Below are 20,945 nucleotides of genomic sequence, written 5' to 3' on the forward strand. Positions count from 1 at the left end.
ACGCAGAAAGATCGAGATCATGTTTGACAACCACGGTACACAATGTTCGTACAAAGGAAGCGAGTTCTTTTTGGGCGGGAAGAGAAGCAGTTTTCACCGTCTGAGAATTTATCCAATTTCCCAGACCAGTCTCCAAGGAGTGAGAGACACGTGAGAGTGACACGGTCAATTCCACGGTGACCCACTACAACTCCTTGCCTCTGTGTGGCGCTATCATGAAATATTCACGCCTGACACATCTTGGCAGATAATGGCATAACCACATCATTCATTTCCAAACAGGCTCCTCACAATTTGGGATTAGGAAAGTCTCGAGCAGACATTATTCGTCCATGTTGGCGGTGTAACGAGGGATCAATTATGTTTTCTCCTAAATGGGATGCAGGTCCTTACACTGTAGGTACTTTTAATGTGTAAGTCATAATTCAAACTTCAGCGTTAACAGCATCAGGTATTATTGGCATCTTCCTGTTTCGCTTTTTTTTTTTCTTCTGTAGGATAATGAGACTGAATGTCATATAGTATGCTATGACTTCTACTGCACAATATGCGTGTTGTCGCTGATGACACCATAACAGTTTGAAAGAATGGAAAGAAAAAAGGAGAAACATGAAACTCTTCTTCTCAGAATAAAATTCATATTGGCAACAGTCAAGAGGGCGAATAGGGACAATAATGACGTTTCCTCTCAAAATATTCAATTTAATGGCATGTGTTGCCGTTTATCATATTAATCCATGCAATAAAAATGTGAAAAAAAAATCGCCATTGCGCTGGATAGGCAAGTAAGACGAGACGATAAGAGCATCGTTTTTATGATAATCGGAACAATGTATTCATACCGAGGTGGGACGTTATTTTACCCAGAAACTCTAAGTGAACGTTTTTCTTCTACACGACATGACGGATCCCATTAGGAAAGCTCTTAACAAACGTTCGACCTGTCATTACGCGAGCTCTATTTGGAAAAGCTGTTTTGAATATCATTTATTATGACTAATGCAAACACCATGCATTACATTACCATCTTATCTCTGTAGCCGTTTAAGCCGAGGGTATGCCATCCCAGTGATTGAAAAATTGGGAGGGGAGGGGAAGGAAATTGCCTTGATAAGATGTGAAAACTGTCAAGAGATCCATTTCTTTGGCTGACTTCATATTTTGAATGTGAAATATATCTAATTAGTATATAGCTATATATTGTTCATGATGACATCGCCTAATAATGTAAGTACTCAACACGATGTCTTGCATTAGCAGCAAATTAAGATAACATGAGCAAACGAGAGGTGCCACCCCCCCCCCCCCCCCGAGCAAAAAGAGACAATCCCAAAGGAGAATAGATCTAAAATAATCATGAAGAAAATCTAACTACGAGAGCGCTTGAGCACTAACACTCGGGTTCACTCACGCTTTTTTCACACTGGATGATGTCAAGTTCTGTGAGAGTGTTGGTGTTCATGTTATTTTAACACGAACACCAACGATAACTTTGAATTTTATATCAGTCCGTGTTTAATAGCGAGTTGACCTCTAAAATATGACGTAGTTCCTGGAGCTAGTGTTGGGTCCGAAACATAATGTTGTATTTGAGAACTTCTGAGAAATTAGTGGCATTTTAATTCTTCTTCCACGTTACCTGTCTAATACAACACATTCATATCTACATCTTTTCTTATTTGACGTGAAGCAAGCGCAATTACCTTTTTTTTTTCGTCTTACATTTTTATTCCAAGGCGACTTCGCTGTAGTGTGAAGCTGACATTCGCTTTGGGGATCGATAATATTGTTTATGATCGGTACCGCTTGCTTTAGGCCGACCGTCGATGTTGAAGCTCGATTCAAAGGAGAATGAAACTCAAATATACATGCGGGTTGAGTGAATGCAGCACTGATTATTGGTAGAACACATTAGTGAGAGTTTTTTACGAAAATTAGACAATCCTTTCAAAAATTATGCATTTTAAAACATTCTGTGCAGCCATCCGTGGATGAGAAGACCACTACAGTTCGTGACGCCACGTATGAAAAACGATATAAAGAAAATATAAAGTACAAATTCCTTTGACTTGTTACTGACGTATGAAAAGGGTAATATCCCCTTCTTTCTGTCAAGTGCTCTTTCATCACGCTAGACAAGTGAAATATGCTGAATTTTCCTTATTTTCTTTTTATCGGTGTCCATACGTGACGTTATGGATAGTTGTAGTCTTCTCATTTAGCGATGCACATGTATATTTGGGTTTCATTCCCCTTAAATGGGCGCAAATGCCCATTATGCATGAAACGGGGGTCATTACCTTTTATTGTTCTCCTTTAAGGCAAGTTGTTTGCCAACACCAGTCTCGGCACGGGCACTGAACTTGAAATTACCAGTTAAATGTATAGTTTACCATTGGTAGCAGTGATTAAAAAAAAATGTTCGAGTTATCAAATTTGGTGCATATGTGTAGGTCAGTTGTATCACAAAAGATCCTCTCATAAGAATTTTGTAATAAAGGTGCAAATATGAAGAGATGTCACCTTTTTTCTCAATAAACTTTAACTGAAGACGGTTTATTCTAGAAACAATTTACTATCACTATTGTTCACATTTCCATATTAAACAATACTTAACATTGATTATACTGATTAACATTTTTACATTGGTTGTTTTTATCTCTAACTCACATTATAGAATTATTTTGAAGCACTAAAGCTGGACAATTGTTTTATCTGCAAATGGTAAATAATGCCTTTAAAGTGTGAGGTACACCTTTGTTTGTTTAGTGTTGAAAACAGATGGCTCAACGTTTGCTGCTAAAACTGTGTTGCCATGATAAAATGGGTCACATTATGTTACTTCGTTCCATTATGTCCAGTTATAAGAAATGTTATCACTTATTCGACAGGGGCTTCTAATAGCAAAATTGTACTGTAATAGTAAAATACCAAGACTTGGATATGCAAACAACAGTACTGCAAGTTTGTTTGTTTGTTTTTGTTTGTTTGTTTGTTTGTTTGTTTGTTTGTTTGTTTGTTTGTTTGTTTGTTTGTTTTGAAGGTTCGTTATTCCGAAGGTTCATTATTCCAATGGTTCATGATTCCGATAATGAAATGAGGTTCGTTATTCCGAAGGATCGTTAATCCGAAAATGAAATGTGGTTCGTAATTCCAAAAATGAAATAAACTTAATCTACTGACAAAATATGATTATAAAAGGGTAGAATTCTGGGCAATAAGTACATTTAGGAAGTACCCCGTTATTTTCTCCCAAAGACAAAATACTCTTACAATGTCAATTTTTACCCCCACAGTGCTGACTGAATAAAGCAAAACATAAGATGAATATCTCCCACAATGTACGCCGATATCAACACGAATACACGCATGCATGTGTGTAAATAAACACATTCCCACACGATACACAGTATTTGAAGAATTGAAATACAATCGTATAATCTGTAATTGTGTAATTCATGCAAAAAAAAAGAAGTAGTTCTCCTCCCCCTTACCTCCTCTTCTGTGCAACATAATCAGGATGAACCATACATGATGTATAGAAACAATTGCGATAAGAAGGCACTCAAAGGCAGGAAAATAAAATCCACATGCATATACTGATCATCTCCTTTGAAAGGATCCTGGGTACTCCCCTGGTCATGATAGATCAGCCCCTTCCACTCTCATTACTACTCGATAGAAAAGATGACCACCCCCCCCCCCCCCCTCGTCTTCACTACAGGTTGTTCACATTTCGGAACAACGAACCTTTTTTTGATTTTGCAGAATAACGAATGTTACTTTGTTTTCGGATTAATGAACCTTCGGAATAACGAACCCTGCTTCATTTTGTATTGAAGCGTCTTTTGAATAACGAATCTTGTTTAATTTTCAGATTAACAAGCCAACAAAATAACGCGTGAAACAAAAAATGTTCGGATTAAAGAGACCTTTTTTTTTTTCATTTTCAGATTAACGAACCTCTGGGTAACGGAAATTAGTGTGTTTCGGAATGACGAACCTTCAGAATAATGAATAAAGACCGTAATGCAATTCAACTATTTTATTATAAATAATGGTCCAAAAATGTCCATGGAACATTATTTCGAACTGAGTAATCGAATGTGAAGGATCACAGTTTAAAAGTACCACTGACAATACTCTGTATTCATTCGGTCATTTTGCTTGCTAAAACACCTTTTTCTTTTATTGAAAACCTTTTAAATATACATTGACCAAAATTTATGCCGTGACCTATGATAATTGAAACACGAATACACTAGAAAATTATATCAATCAAACAAAAGCAGGAAAATGCTACAATAGTGATGTATCTAAGATCCTTAAAGTCTAAACAGAAGGCAAAAAAAGAGTAAATCTCGCTATTAATAAATATCCACCGTTTTCAGCATTCTGATTTATCGAATACAACAGAAAGATTAAATTTTAGTCCATTAATGGAGCATGCATATCATGATCAAGATATGTGTATAACAAAATGTCTCAAATAAATTCCCTGTTAACGATTCCTATTTACAAAACTTCAAAATACAAATTGTAAATACATTGCATGTACAGTATTGTTGTTATTTGCCTATGGAAAACCGCTTCAAAGTGCGAATCAAGCTTCCCCCGAAATATTCTGTACTTTTATCCGAAGGTTGATGCAAACTAAGTGTTTTACCCTTGATCGTGAGACGTAAGTGGCACCAGTCGGGATGTGCCTTCTGTTGGACTATAGAAGGCAAACACTTTTTTTTCTCCCAGTAATCTATATTTCTGATTCGGTGTGATGCAATTCAAATTTGCACAATTCCTTTGAAGTGTAAATCAAATAATTACAATAAAAGATAGTTCAAAATATTTTGCACAAGTCTATGCTTGATACTGGATCATTGCGAAAAGGAAAAGACGCATGCAAAAGTGAACAAACAGCTTTACAGAATCGAATGTCTAAACACGCACACACACACAAACACACATACACACAATCTCGCGCTCACAAAGTTACAAGTGTATCCGTACGCACGTTCATCCACACTCAGGCTGAACCTTACTGAGAAAACATGTCACTATAATTATAGCCACTCCAGCTGTTTTCCATTTCAAATCTTCATGTGTATACGAGTCATGCGACTTATTAATTTCCCGTTTTCGAGGAGCAGTCATTAAAAGTGAAATAGCGGCACTTTTTAATGACAACAAGTGAAAAACTCCACAGCCCATTGCCTAGTGCCAGGGGGTTGTATATTGTGTCTGCAGTGATAGAGTATTTCACCAAGTGAAAACCTTGGGGACATGTAACGAATAATATCATAATCTGAAAATAACCAGATGACCGAATTATACTTATCATTGACGAAACAGTGAGAGAGAAGAATAAAAAACAAAAACAAAGCAAAAAAAGGGGTTGGAACGATTCGTCATCACCTATAAGCGTACTCCAACCTACAACAAGTACTTACAAACAATAATAAAGCAAAAGAATCCAGTACGAGTCCTCGGCTTTCGTATTACAGAAGACGCGCCTTCGTTTGGTTGAAGATATATTCACATGATGCCTTTTAAGGTTATTTGTTCATAGTAAGAACATAATTACGCAATCTGATAACGCTTCATGGGTAGCAAAATGATCATTATTTCAGGCAAAAACCATAGCGAGGAGTGTTAGCAGAAGTGATAACAAGGGTGACCGAAGAATGGGGTGGTGATGGAGAAGAAAAGAAACAGAGGTCAAAAAGATCAGTGGTAGATGACTGCAATGAAAACATTGGTGATAAATACGAGGCTGATGATCTTGATAAGTATGATGATATTGATTTCCTTAGTAAATCATGAAGGACTTACATCTACTTAATTTATGTAGTATGAGCTCATTGATATCACTGGAAAACAATAATAGGGATTGAATGTAATTATTATTGGTATCATTATTATTGTTATTGTTATCATTATTACTAGAACTACTAAAGCTAGTTGTAGAAGTAGGAATATATATGTATATATATATATACATATATATATATATACATATATATATATATATACATATATATATATATGAAGGGTTTGTTTGCAAAAACCGATAAGTCCATTTTTGAAGATTTTGAAGTACGATCTCTGTCATAAAGAACAAAATAATACCTCTTAAATGATATATTGGTCACTACATATAAAGGTATATTTTTTAAGTTATGGTCAAAAGAAGCAAAACATTTCTTATTATTCTCTTTATTTTTCTTGACCTTTAATCGCAAATATCTCCATTTGGCAAATATGGACTTATCGGTTTTTGCAAACAAACTCTTCATATATATATATATATATATATATATATATATATATATATATACATATATATGACAACACAGCATTACAATGAATGCACTGATCTCGATAATGTTTTGTTTGACCGTGGCATTATGGATGCACTCCATGGAGGTCAACGGACAGAAAAAAAAAACAAAAACAAAACCAGAACTAAATCCCTATGCCCACTAGGTCTTACTTTCACCCTTATCAAATGCAACTCAAAGAGATCATTAAAGGGAAGGTAAACCCAAAGAGCAATGTGGATTGAGTGAAAGCAGCAACATTAGCAGAACACATCAGTGAAAGTTTGAGGAAAATCGGACTATCGATGCAAAAGTTATGAATTTTTAAAGTTTTGGTGTTGGAACCGCTGGACGAGGAGACTACTAGAGGATATGACGTATGAGTGGACAACAATACAAAGAAAATATAAAGGAAATTCAACAAAAATTCACTTTTCTAGAATTATGAAAGAGTAATGGACCAACCACTTTCAGAAAGCAGGGGGAATAATTGCTACCCTTAACATACGTCAATATGAAGTTGATGGAATTTGTAATTTTCATGAAAAATGGATTTTTGTAGTATTTTCTTTGTATTTTCTTGGTATTGTTGTCCACTCATACGTCATAACCTCTGGTAGTCTCCTCATCCAGCGGTTCCAACATCAAAACTTTAAAAATTCATAACTTTTGCATCGATTGCCCGATTTTCTTCAAACTTTCACTGATGTGTTCTACTAATGTTGCTGCTTTCACTCAATGCACATTGCTCTTGGGGTTTATCTTCCCTTTAACAACCCAGATGGATCTCACAAACTAATATACTACTCAAAAAAGTTAAGGACCACTTTTTAACGTACATAAAGATGTAGAGACTAAAGACAGAAAATGCATTTGAATCCACATTTGTACCACTTCACAATGGGCCCACTTTTCAGGATATGCAATAATGCGAGAGACATCATGCAACAACTGAAACCACCCATGTGTGAAATTGTTACAGGGTGTTTGAGGAGATTCAAGACAGCCATATTCGGGTATTTCTAGAAATACAACACCCGGTTTGAAAATTGTATACACACATTAAAAAGTGGTCCTTAACTTTTTTTGAGTAGTGTAGTTACGACACGTTATAAAGAGTATCAGTAGTCAGCAAGTGTTAACAAAAATCTTGTATAGTGGAAGATCATAAGATATGTTTGATATAACTCATCACTAATTTACTCCTGTCCGTCTTAATCCACGCAACTTCCCATCGCTGCTCCGTCGCTGGTCCGCCTACGTAATACCGCCAGTCAACGGCCAGGGGATGACGCGAGCTCACCCACCACGTCATATGACAAACACGATCAGGAAGAGCAGGCGGCTAGATCAGGCGAGAGTCGCTACGATCATAGCTGACTGATTGAAAATGTCATTGGCGTGACAGCCAGGAGAAGGCTCACTACCGTGAAATGTCAGGCGACCCGACTCGGGAGATAAACTCATCAAGGCGGCGCACGGGCATCCGCTATGTCCATGTAATTATGAACAATGTTCCCCATTAATTAAATGCATAAACGCTCGATAATCACCCGTAAGAGATGCGTTGGGGCAGAGTTCAATAAGAAAGGTGGGTAGGAGGGGAGAGCAAGGTAGTGGAGCGAAGGGAGAAAGGTTCTAGAGGTAAATATATGAATTGACACACACAGACACACACACACACACACACACACAATCTCTCCCTCTCTCTCTCTCTCTCTCTCTCTTCGCGTCAATCATATCATAATTATGAATATACAGCTGTAATCAAAGCGAACCGCACGATTTGGATGTCCAAATAAACGTAGGCCTACTATCATAAGCAAAAGGACAAAAACAAAGTCATGATGAATGATTAACTGATCATGATGAACGTCTCATAAGTAACAAATTGAAAAGATGTGTCAAAATGGCTGGAGATGATGCTATGAATTGCATGTATATAGTCTGAGACCATTGTACTTCCGTTTGTTTTTGTTTTTTTAGACAGGAAGTAATTGAAACATCGGTAATGGTCAGTCATTACTGTACATCTCACAGTATTTGTTTGGTCTTCAGCCGTCTTGTTCGTGGAATGAACATGTACAAACAAGTAAACAAATTGCATCCATTTTAACCTTTTCTTTGTTTCCTATGGGAGGACTTCGCAATTTGGGCTAATGTAGCAGAAGAAACAACAACGATATCAACAAAAGTTTCTGTCCAAAGGAGAAAACAAGAAGGCAGTATTCGACCGAGATTACCGTGCCAAGCAGGGGGATATCTCAAACGCACTTTTGCTGGATTACACGCGCTTAGCCGTGGCTCCAGCGGATACTAGAAAGAGATCTCATTTCCCGAAGGCGCCAGTCTCGAGATCATGAGAAATGCTTTTTTGAATGACAGAAAAGGGGGAAACCCACCGCCACAAACGCGTACACTTGTCTTCTTCCGTTTCACGTTAGGAGTACCGATATGAGGTAATGCCATTTCTACTAGTGGCGGTGTCGGAGTTGTAGCTTTAAAGTGGCGTTCCATTATCACGAGACAGCTATAAAGTGGGTATGCCATAATTAAGCTTCACTGCACAAATTTCCGGGTTTTACACGAACAAGTAGATTCAGTATGATAAAAATGTTCCAGCCTTCAGTCTTTTCGAACGCAATAAATCCGGCAGAATCATTGATGAAAAAATACAAGCAGATACCAGCGACGAAATTAACATAAAACAGTAATAGTTACAAAGTAAATTAGCAAGGAGGGAGCGAAAGATAAAGGAAAAAGACAAAAGAAATGCTTTAAAAAAAACAGACAGCTGTTTGTTCTTATGAATCTTTTCCTTTACTTCGTCATCATTATCTTCTGGAAGAGACCAGTTAAGACGACTCCTTTTCTTTTCATTCAAAGATATCTTGGAGAAAACGCACTGAAAATAACGTAAGATTCTGGGGAAATATGCCCTTTCACCGCCTTCTAACAGCTACTGATTACTGCATAGAGAAAGTTCGCTCAGGTACTTCCGAGTGTTAAGAAGTATGTAAAGCAATTTCCATATCATCATATCCATGCACTGGCGAGGATGATGTAACAGGTTTTTTGGGGGTGAAGTCTTGAATCGTATATGATCTTGTGGATGAAAGCGACTCTTTCGACCATCGTGTTGTTTCTGCAATCATCTCGACGTTGAACGGGGCCGAGAAGGAAAAGCACAAGGAGCTGATATTGATTCATACACCTGTGATTGATTTTTCACTGTGGATATTATACCTGATATTACAGTGATCCTATTTCAGAGCTACGGGGAAGAAATTATCTCATGGACGCCCTCGACTTGACCTACAAACTGCCGTTAAAATATTTAACTCCACAATCTCTGTGCCAACTGCCTTTGAATACCAATGAGAAGTGGATGATCCTGCTGAGGTAAGCAAATCTTACTGCGAAATCTTCCACTTGGCCTCGGAGATTTACGACCGAATCACTGAGGCAGATGCTGCCTACTGCATTTGCACGACATCTATGTTGTCCATTCTTCACATAACAGGCCCCGATTTAATAAACGTCTTTGACATTTGTCACACACACAAAAAAAAAAAATGAATCGCCACAGCTTCAAATTTTTCCCTTTCCATGAATCATATTATAATCCGTAGGATCATGCCTTCATGATCACAAGTCATACTCGTTAGCTACCTCAATGATATGTCTTTGCGTGCTTTCGTATCCGGTCTATACAGTTGTAAAGCGTATATAGGTTACCTCCAGTATTTTACTCTCGTGATACCTTTCGTCTTCAGATGCTGCTTTGAAATCCAGAATTTCACTTTGAAGCCATAACATTATTTGTCATTAAAAAAAAAAGGAATGTGAGTACATCCTTTGAAATAGTCTTAGAAAGAAGAGAAAAGACACTTGGGTCCCTCACGCGCATTTTCTTTTACCTACCTTTTTTTTTTCAATCTCCAAGTTACACAGGATTACAATGCGTTCTTTGTAGAAAAATGTTATACGAAGATACATTTCATCGTTATGGCCCATTCTGGTGATAGTGAGATGGCAGATAGATTGCGATAACTCTTCTGTTAACTTTCACATCCATGGGGTTTGCCTTGCCTTTCTTTCTAAAGTCACTCTCAGCTTCGTTAACATCAACAAACAACGAAAGCAAAGTTCGCACGAAATCTGTGTCAATGTATTTTTGTAGATGGGAGAATCATAGAATGTCATCTGTGATAGCCAAGAATGAAACGTTCCCAAAAATATGATTACTTCGAGCATGCAAGAACATCGTCATGTCAGCTACAACATAGTCCTGAGTTGTTATGACGACGATCTGAAACATTGAAAAATTCTACGATTTGATAAATAATCTGCTAACGACAAACAGGAAACAACTAATTGGAAAAAAAAACACGAATATTACAATACACTTAAGATATTACATTGTAAGATGCTATACAATAAAGACGAAATGATAAGAATTTCAGCAGGAAATCCTGAAACTGCGAAGGGCAACCGCAAGGGACTAATCCATTACCCATTCTTTTCATCATCATGACTGCAGGGATGTATAAGATTCAACTAGGAGAGAGAGCAAACGGAATTGTGTTGTTCTTTTTATTCGTTCCTTCTTTCTCTCCCGCGCTCTCTCTCTCTCGCTACCTGTTTATCTATTCATTTATTTATCTATCTATTTGTCTATTTCCCACTACGTATATATCAAAGATATACATATTTACATATATTGTATATATATATATATATTATATGTAATTATATAGTGAAAACGGTGAGCAAAGAAAATGGGTTTCCATCCCTATTATATACAGTATATATATATATATATATATATATATATATATATATATGAAATACATGTAAATTATGATATATAATTATATAGATGATATATAATCAAAATAATGATATACTATGATTATACAGTATATACAGACGTGCATTATGTACATGTGTGCCTCTTTGTTCTCCTTTTTTCTCTCTTCTTGTCTCTCTTTCTCTCTCTCTCCCTCTCTCTCTCTCCCCCCATTTTGCGTGGTCAACTCTGTGAGTTGCGAAACTCAGACTGTATCTAGCTGGAGAATATAGCGTAAGTTAAGGCATTGATTAAAGAGAGGTTGTTGTTGTTATGTTTTTGGCGTATGACTCGTGTGCCGAATATTGACGCCATCTATACGTGCTGGTTTCTGTGTCTTTTTGGCTTGTTCTCGTTTTACTTTTCGTTTTACGTTTTACTTTAGGCGTTTGTTGTTCTTTTTATTTCATTTCCAACAAAAATGCAATTGCAATAAAACATTTGAATACAAGTCGTGATGACAAAAAAAAAAGATAATACAACAATGTAATAAAGTAAAATACTGTGAACTGAAATGAATAAATGTGTGTGACTTTCCGATGTACAATAGGCATAATTATATAAAACGGATGATGTAGTAATGTTAGTTCACATTCACGACTGTAAGGTATCTATACAACCAAGGTGCGGCAACAATCTGTGACAAAAGAAATCTTACAGAATGTTAGATATCACGCTAAAATGTCACAAATCACTGCATTAACATTGTTATAACAGCCGCATGTTGCAATTGAAAAAAAAAATATCTTCTCATAAATCTGTACTGAAATTAAGCTTCAGTGTCTAAAGATGCAAGCTCATAATATTGTCCAGTATTTCTTTAACTCCGTTCACTTTTTTGTATGATATCTGAGGCGTCAAAAATTGCATACTTAAACGTATTCAAACAATTAAGCTAACAACATGTCTGCGTTTTCATGCATTTCGATACAAATAACACTACAATTAAAACATTCGGCAAATGGAAGATAAGTCGATCTCACATTTTAACAATTAAAAAATTGCATACACGTTATTCATCCGCCACAGATCGCAGTGAAATTGTGTAATAAATTCTGATCATATCGTGATACGTACATATTGGTAAGTTGATATTTGAGAATGGACTATAAAAGTCATCAAAATAAAGATTTGTAAAAAGAGGTGTATGTTTCTTATGTTCATGTTTATTGTTAATACATTGTGTTTATATATATATATATATATATATATACATTGTATATTATATATATATATACAATGTATATATATATATATATATATATATATATATATACAATAAAGTGTAAATGGTGCATGAAAATAAAACGTCACGTTCGTTTTAGTTACCTGCAAAGTCGTTAATCAAGATATCAAGTTTCAATGCATTGATATCTATTTTCATAGTTATCAGATTCTACATAGAAGCAGTTACGTTCATAAGATGGCGATATCCCATTATTTTCATATATCTCTGCGACTGAAAAAGGTAATGTCGTTAAAATGTAATCACATATTAAAATGTAACATACTCATCTGTCGGTAATGGGATCAGACATTCGCAGTGGCATCTGAAATTGTCAAGAATGTAAATTTGCCTCCAAACAGGTCTCTGAGGAATGTGTTTTATTGGGTTTCAAAAAATCTTTCATCAAAAAGCAACTCCAGACGAGATAAACACGCATATCCCATTACCGCCGTTTTTTTTTCTTAACTCTCACTTTTTCTTGTCTGTATGAATCACATCGGAATGTTGTGGAATTCAGACAGAATACGGGCGATTGAAAATGTTACCATGGAGCCATATCGCTGTGTGTTGTAGCTCTATAATGTTACTTTGTCCTACTCTCAGAGTGTACGATGTAATATACATCTATCGAAATCTTAGCTCTGCTGATAGGGATGAGGAGTTTGAGCAAGGAGGTAGGCTTGCTTTGATAGGCCTACCTCCCTGGGTGAAAAAGCTAGAGATGACTTAACCCAAGTCATGATGTCACATTCAAGTTCGCTGGTCGCCAAGGTAATACCGCATGAATACTTCTGCTTGTTTACTTTTTTTTTCTGCAGTTCTTTTACGCTATCCCCTATGTATCACCCTCGCTTTTTTGGCAAGTCATGAATAATTAATGTAGTCACGTACCGAAAGGCACTGATTCGCTTGGTACCTCTGCGGTAGATCTTATCGGGTATATAGGGAAGGAGCTGTGATAAACAAGGGACATGCGTGCCAAGCCATAACTAGATTTCTGTCTGCACAGAGGCAAATCCTAACAGCTTAAACCACTGGCCAGGAATTCCGTCCCAGGGCGCCAGTCGTAGCATTTTATTCGTTTCCTATCTATTGTTTTGTTATCTGTCGTTAACGGTTCGAAAGATATGTTCACGTTGTCTGTGGCTCTTAAAAAAAAACAAACCTCCATTCTACAACGCAGTTAGATTACATAAAGTTATGTGTTCAAAAGCGTAGCTGAACACACATACATGAAAAAAAAAAACAACTTAAACAGCGCATCTATCTAAATGTACTCATGTACTTGTACCCATGTATATCAACACTGATAAAAGACAATGTTCATTACACACCGTTCATATGATCTGTGATATCCATCTATTATGTATGTATGTATCTATCTATCTATATAGATACTTACGTATATAATCCGTATTCAACGCGCATACTATACACGTAATTATATATATTTCTTTTAACTATACTCTTGTTTATGTTTTCATATGAAAATTGTTGATTTTGTTATACTGATTTCATTTGTACAAGTGAAGAAATAAAACAAACTGAAACTGGAAAAACTCCTGAAATGATATACTTATATGATAATATCACGGATGTTATCTGCCTTCAGCGCTGTAATGTTTATGCACATGCCACAATGCTTTCATTGTCAAATCCCGCGGTTCCCCCCCCCCCCCCTTCTTGATTTTGGAACGAAAAAGAGGTTATGTCGAGAAATGCTGTAATGATATGAACGTTAGAGATATTTTTGTATTATAACATACTTTTGATTTGAGTGTCTTCATTCCACAACCAGGGACAAGGGCATTACCAGATCTATAATTTCGTAACCAACACGAAATCCGTTTTGTGCGTCGGGTAACATGATGAACTTTCTGTGACATAAGTGTACTATGTTAACTTACGAAAGAGTGACACACACACACACGCAAAAGAAAAAGAAATAGAATAATGTGTATGTATGTGTGTGTGGGTGTGTGGATGTGTGTGTGTGGGGGGGGGGGGGGGTTGTTAGTCATTCGTGGTGATGATACAACCATTCCAGGTCGCCATGCAAAGAACAAGCTCATTGTAAGCCTTCTGGTAAGATCCCTGGATCATGTTAATGGCTGAAATTGCTACATAGCCACCTTAATATTCGACGACCATTAAGGATGCCGGTTCGGCTTGAATTACACTGGCAATATACTGAGTACACATCATTCAGTCATACCGAAGATAACATTTTCCATTTGTTTTTATACCAAAAAAAAAAAAGAAATATGGTCTATAATGTTTCAATAAACCTGCAGCTGATAACAAACAACAACAACAGCAAACCTTGCAGCAGACCGACTAAAATAACCTACAAGAAATTTTTACGTCACTAAGAAAGGAATGACTGTTGCTTAAAAAAAAAAGAACAAGAAGAAGAAAGAAAACGGGGAAGGGGAGAGAACACAGGCAGAGAGAGAGAGAGGGAGAGATGGGGGGGGGGGAGAGAAACCATGCTTGTTTAGCCTCGATCCTTACTACCGAATTAATTTAGTAACTGTCGCTGCGGGCAATCTTACCCATAAAAAAAAAGGAAATACATGGATATATCCTAGCGATGATCAGCTTGTATTAATGAGCTTTTTATCAAGAAACGTGCCCATTGGTCACTTATAGTGGTCATATTTCGTCTGCCCGGCAGATTTATTTTACCTCTGTATTACATTATCACTCTTATTATATGATAATATATATATATATAGCGCAGATTGTGCATCCCTTATCTTCTGCAGGAATTGTACATAATGATAGTAGACAAGTGATGTCACACCCGTTATGCGTTTATATGTTTGAGTTGGGTATGTTGCAGTGATCTAAAATCCTGTTCAAAATAATGAAATACTTGCGTCGAGTTATTTTTATTGCAAGTGATTGACAAATATTGCCCTACATCGACGTAAATAAGCACCAAATCAATCAGTGTTTAGGTAGTAGCCATGATCATGGACACATATGACTGGATTCAAATCAACAACCACCTGATCACTGGACAGGTCTACGTCTTATCTACTGGTTCACCGAGCTTCCCCCGGACAGCCAGTGCTAGTTCAAATCCGGCAGTACCCGCTCCTTGCTATACGGATTAGAACCAGCACTGGCTGCCAGGTGGAAGCTCGGTGGACTAGTGGATAAGACTACTGAAGCAGAGCGTGAAAAGTTCGTTGGCCAATTATGGTATCGCAACAACAGCAAAGAAAAAAAAAATGTCATTTCGTCGGAAAGATTGGCTCCTTTGCCTGTAGTAGACTGATACTGGAATTTCAAGAATGATGCATGAAATGACTGCTGCTACCATATACACTTATGACAAAATATACAATTTTAACTCAGTTGTCTCGTCATTTTTCTCAGAAAAACTCTCACGGGAAACTGGATTGCAGCAATTTGTTGATTAAAGTTAAACCCACATGAGAAACAAAATGTAGCAGACACTTATTTTGTAAGACATGCTAATGACTACCGGAGCAGAAAGAAAAAATATCCGCCTACAACTATTGGATGACTGTAGCCGCAGAATTTTTTTCTCGCTATATTTTCATTTGTTATTCTTGTCCGGGGGTAATGCGCTGATGACAGATATCTAAACATATTCGGGAGTATTTGATAGCATCGCCGCATCACTTGAGATTAGTGGGGATGCGAGCGAGAGGGGGCGAACCCTTCTGCTAGCCTTTACATCTCTTCTCGTTTGCTCGACTCAAGTTACATACGTTATCGCGCCTCCAGAAGCGAAAGCAATATGCATATTATTGCAAGACAGAGAAATGCAGGAAATTGCGTCTAAAAGTGATATCTTAGCATATATTGTTAGAGGCTACGTCATGTTATTCATTTCATCGGCACGAGTGAAAAAATGGGTGAGTACATTGTCGATCATATCATGTTTTACCGTCGCAGCCGGCGTGACAGATAAAGACAGCACCGCCCTGAGGTGTTTCCCTGGGTGATTGTACGGACAAGAAAAGACTTTAAAGGCACATCTATCTTCACACCTTCTTCGCTTCTGACAGTGTGCACTATACGGCAATTAACGTCAGAGCTACATTGGAAAGGGGAAAAACACCAGCAATATTATGAACATAAAATCATTTTGATGGATTCGACAAAATGGCCACCTAATGAAAGCGTCTGTTTGATTAAAATGACGCAAAACATGTGTGATATCACGCGGATCGGCATTCTCTCAGACAGGCTAGAATAAAAACATTGGAAAGTTGTTCTGTCAGTGTTGGTTATGCAAGCAACACTGCAGTGGACCTTTACAGACCTATCTATAGACACACAAACACATACACCTGACAACAATCTTCTTTCAGTCTAATTCAAAACTCAAGTCAATGACACAGGAGATTCCCATGACGTAAGGCATTCAAGGTGAATGCATTGTTTTGTTTTGTTTTGTTTTGTTTTGTTCTTCTTTTGTTGTGTTTGTTTATGCGCTGTCATTATCCTTTCACAGACACAAATGAGAGCATGGCAATTATCGGTCGCAGTAACATTCAGAGGGACATTATAACTTTTTATTTCATTTCAATTCTTTTATAGGTTTTTGCAACTTTTTCGTGAACACAAATTTTACAAAGAAAATACATATTCAAAATACGAAAGTAAGAGTAGGCCTACATGTCAACCGTGTGATACAACATAACACGGTCTTATCAAAGTAAATGAGTAATAAAATTTTGTTTTCTAATGTATCCTCAGATTTTATGGGGTTGCAGGGATTAACACAAAAAAGCAGTGCTTGAGAGCGTAACAACCCTGACAGAAGTCCATAATCTGTATTTACTTTGAAAACTAAATACAAGAGGTGTAGGTACCAGTGCGGGGGGTGCTGGAGACCGGTCTGGGGAGATTCGCACTTAATGTGTTTTAGAATTCTTTATCTGAAGTTTAGGAGTAAAATAAACAAATAGAAATGATTACAATACGCAATACACCAAAAATCCTATAGAACTAAGACTTATTCAATTCATTAGATATTGAATTCATTACTTATTTTAAATAAGTCAGAAAGTTTAGTCTGTTTGAGGGAATTCGATGATGAATTCCATGATAGAAATTATGTCAGGTCCAAGATGTCTACGGGCTTTATGTGCTAATAATATCATAGGATGATTTTAAGCAGATATTGTTGCATGTACGTGTTGTGTATGAATGTAGATTGCTATGGCATAAAGAAAAATAAGAATAGTAAGGGAAGTGTTTTGCAATTATATCTACACATAAAAATAGCTAAACATCTGTTGAGTATTTACATCATGTATCTTGAAGGTTTGGGTTTTTTTTTTTTTTTCAAACGATTGAATAGAGGATCCGACTGCGAGAGATTTTGTGAAAATCCTTACCGCTTTCTTTTGTAATTTGGTTTGGTCTTATAGAACAAAATCTTCAAATGATATTGCAATCATCAATATACGGTAAAATCAAGGCATTGTAATAATTAGATGAGAATGCTCTGACACAAACAATATTTTAATTCATACACTAATTCCTTTAGCTACCAAAGAAGATACATTGTAATACACGTTGGCACAATGATAGATTCCTACCTGTTGTAACAATTTATATTATCATTTTTTTATCTAAAGGGAGATTATCAACAATAATATTTTAAGACAAAGTCACATTTCTACGAGTAGTTTTGAAATGCATTACATAAGTTTTGCTTACTTTAAAAAAAGATGTTTACATTAAACCATAATGAAATATCATTCAATTATGAATTCATAACATTAATGGGATTCACACGTACGCAAATTAGCGGGATACAAATCTCTACATTTGAATGGTGATCGTCATCCCGCTTTTTTGTAGGTGTAACTGGCTAATTGATTAATAAGTACTAATATAAAGCGTTATGCACATTAATAGCTCCGCTTCTAGAGTTGGAACATCGTATGTAATGATCTATGCCTCCTTCGACGGGTCACATACAAACATTATAGAGGAATCAAAGCAAACACACACACACACACACACACACACGAAAGGAAATGATAATAGTTGGCGTGTTGTCATGAATGCCGCTTTTTTTGTGGGTGTGACCGACTAATTGATTAATAAGTACTAATATAAAGCGTTATGCACATTAATAGCTCCGCTTCTAGAGTTGGAACATCGTATGTAATGATCTATGCCTCCTTCGACGGGTCACATACAAACATTATAGAGGAATCAAAGCAAACACACACACACACACACACGAAAGGAAATGATAATAGTTGGCGTGTTGTCATGAATGCCGCTATTTTGTGGGTGTGACCGACTAATTGATTAATAAGTACTAATATAAAGCGTTATGCACATTAATAGCTCCGCTTCTAGAGTTGGGACATCGTATGCAATGATCTATGCCTCCTTTGACGGGTCACATACAAGCATTATAGAGGAATCAAAGCAAACACACACACACACACACACACACACACACACACACACACACACCGATGCAATGACATGATAGTTGGTGTGTTGTCACGACTGACTTCTGTGACGTAGTGCCCCCATCCACCACCTGTCTACCACCTCTCGCTATATGCGCACACCCCGTCACGGTTGGCCGCCTCCCAGCCAGGAATCCAATATCAAAGTCAGTGATATGTGTCCAAATCTTCCTAAGATGGGTCATCCTGCACAACAGCCTCCCCTCGAGGCCGCCGATGATCGCAACCCATGGTATTTTCCAACGTCAGGCACCAGTACGTCAAATACCAATAATATGATATAAGTCGTATGTTTTAGAATGAGATATTAGCCATCGGCTTGTTCACTGTGGAGTCTTTGTATGTGTGTGTGTGTGTGCGCGTGTGCGCGTGTGTGCGTGCGAGTATGAGTGTGTATGTTTGTTTGTGTGTGTGTGTGTGTGTTTACGACAAGGCCCCATAATATGCGTGATGACGATTGTGTGTGTGTGCTTATACAGTATATTTGTGTGTGTTTGTGAGTTTTTATATCTATGTGTATTTGTGATGGTGTGTGTGTGTGTGTGTGTGTGTGTGTGTGTGTGTGTGTGTGTGTGTGTTTGTGCGTTTTCATGGCCATCCGACCTGGAAGAATCATTTTCACAGCTAATTCATGTCAGAAAATCAAAGAAATATGTCACAAGAATTTTTCTTGTTTTTCTCTGCTATCTTTGTCGTTGTTTCCGTTATTACAATAGTTGATAGTTTTCTTTTCATTTAGGATTACTTTTCGGAAGTAAAAAAAGGCGAAAAAAATTCTGGGCCATAAATGCATGTCCTCGAGAGTTAAAACAACTCCTACACCTCTTTCACGCAAGCATCCATTCAAGGAAAATTGCAGGAAATCATTATATGTTCTCAGTTAAAGCAAAAGTACAAAATAGGTTTACTTTGACATCATCAGATGTTAACAGAGGATGTCAAATATTGTCTTCAATCTGAGCATATGGTACATGCACGTTACACACAATTCTTCACTATATTGAGTCATGCTAAAGTAGGATATTTGTTGTGGCGGTGTTAAACTCATGCAAGAACACCATGAACGTTCTTTAGACCGGTACTTCGCTGTTTCTTTTTTTTTCCCTTCTTTTTAAGTCAGACTCCCGAGATGATTATCATTGCCTACAAGAAGGAAATTTCGGCATAAATTCTGGTTAATCGTGCATCTAATTAAATCGCGTCACTTAGCGATGGTTCGCTTTTTAGCTGCGGGTTTGAGATCTCTGCAGCCACACGATGTCCCTGCTGCTCGCCACAAGTGCACGCGTCTTTCTCTTGAATCTCATTCACAACCCCCAATTAGGTCATTACACGTCCGTCAACGCGTCTCAGCTCGGCGAAAGCAAATTCGCGCGTCAGCCGACCTCGTCCTAGTCACAGCGACGGGAGAGAAAAGCAGTAAAAAGAAAAAAGAAGAAGAAAACAACGACAGCAACATCACGGAGAGAGCGTCGGCGGACCGGAGCGTGGGATTGGTGGACGGGATGAAGAGTAGAGCGAGCTGCCTGCATTGTGGAGGGTGGACGTTACTGCAGTCACTGGGCCAGAGAGTGAGTATGAGAGCGCCATACGGCCGGAAGAGCTCTCCACCAAGCTTTTTTGAGTATTTCGCGACAGTGGTGAAAGTGCGAGCAACCAAATTAGCTGGAACAATTTTTTTAGCGAGCCGAAATTTTTAGGAAGTGCAGGAAACATTCAAAAGGTGTTATTCTGTTGTTCCACAACATCATATCTGTCACCACACTCGTCTCCTGGTTTAGTCTAACAAGGTTCTTCATTGTCATTGGCCCTTTGTGGTCATAGGGTAAGTTGTGAGTCGGTATATATCTATATCTGTGTTTTGTTCTGTTTTCTGTTTAGTTTTTTTATGTCAGCCATTGGCTTTTCGCTTACTTATGTCGTTCTCATTTCCTTGGTGAATGTAGATGAATCTTGTTTCATTATTTACTAGCTGTATTAAAAAGTGAGTTTCCTTCTGTTGTCATATTTGCTTTTATGTGTCGTCATCAGCATATGTTCAACGCTGTAATCAACTAATTTGCCGC

This window comes from Diadema setosum, chromosome 14, assembly GCF_964275005.1.
Source record: "Diadema setosum chromosome 14, eeDiaSeto1, whole genome shotgun sequence".
Lineage (NCBI taxonomy): Eukaryota > Metazoa > Echinodermata > Echinoidea > Diadematoida > Diadematidae > Diadema > Diadema setosum.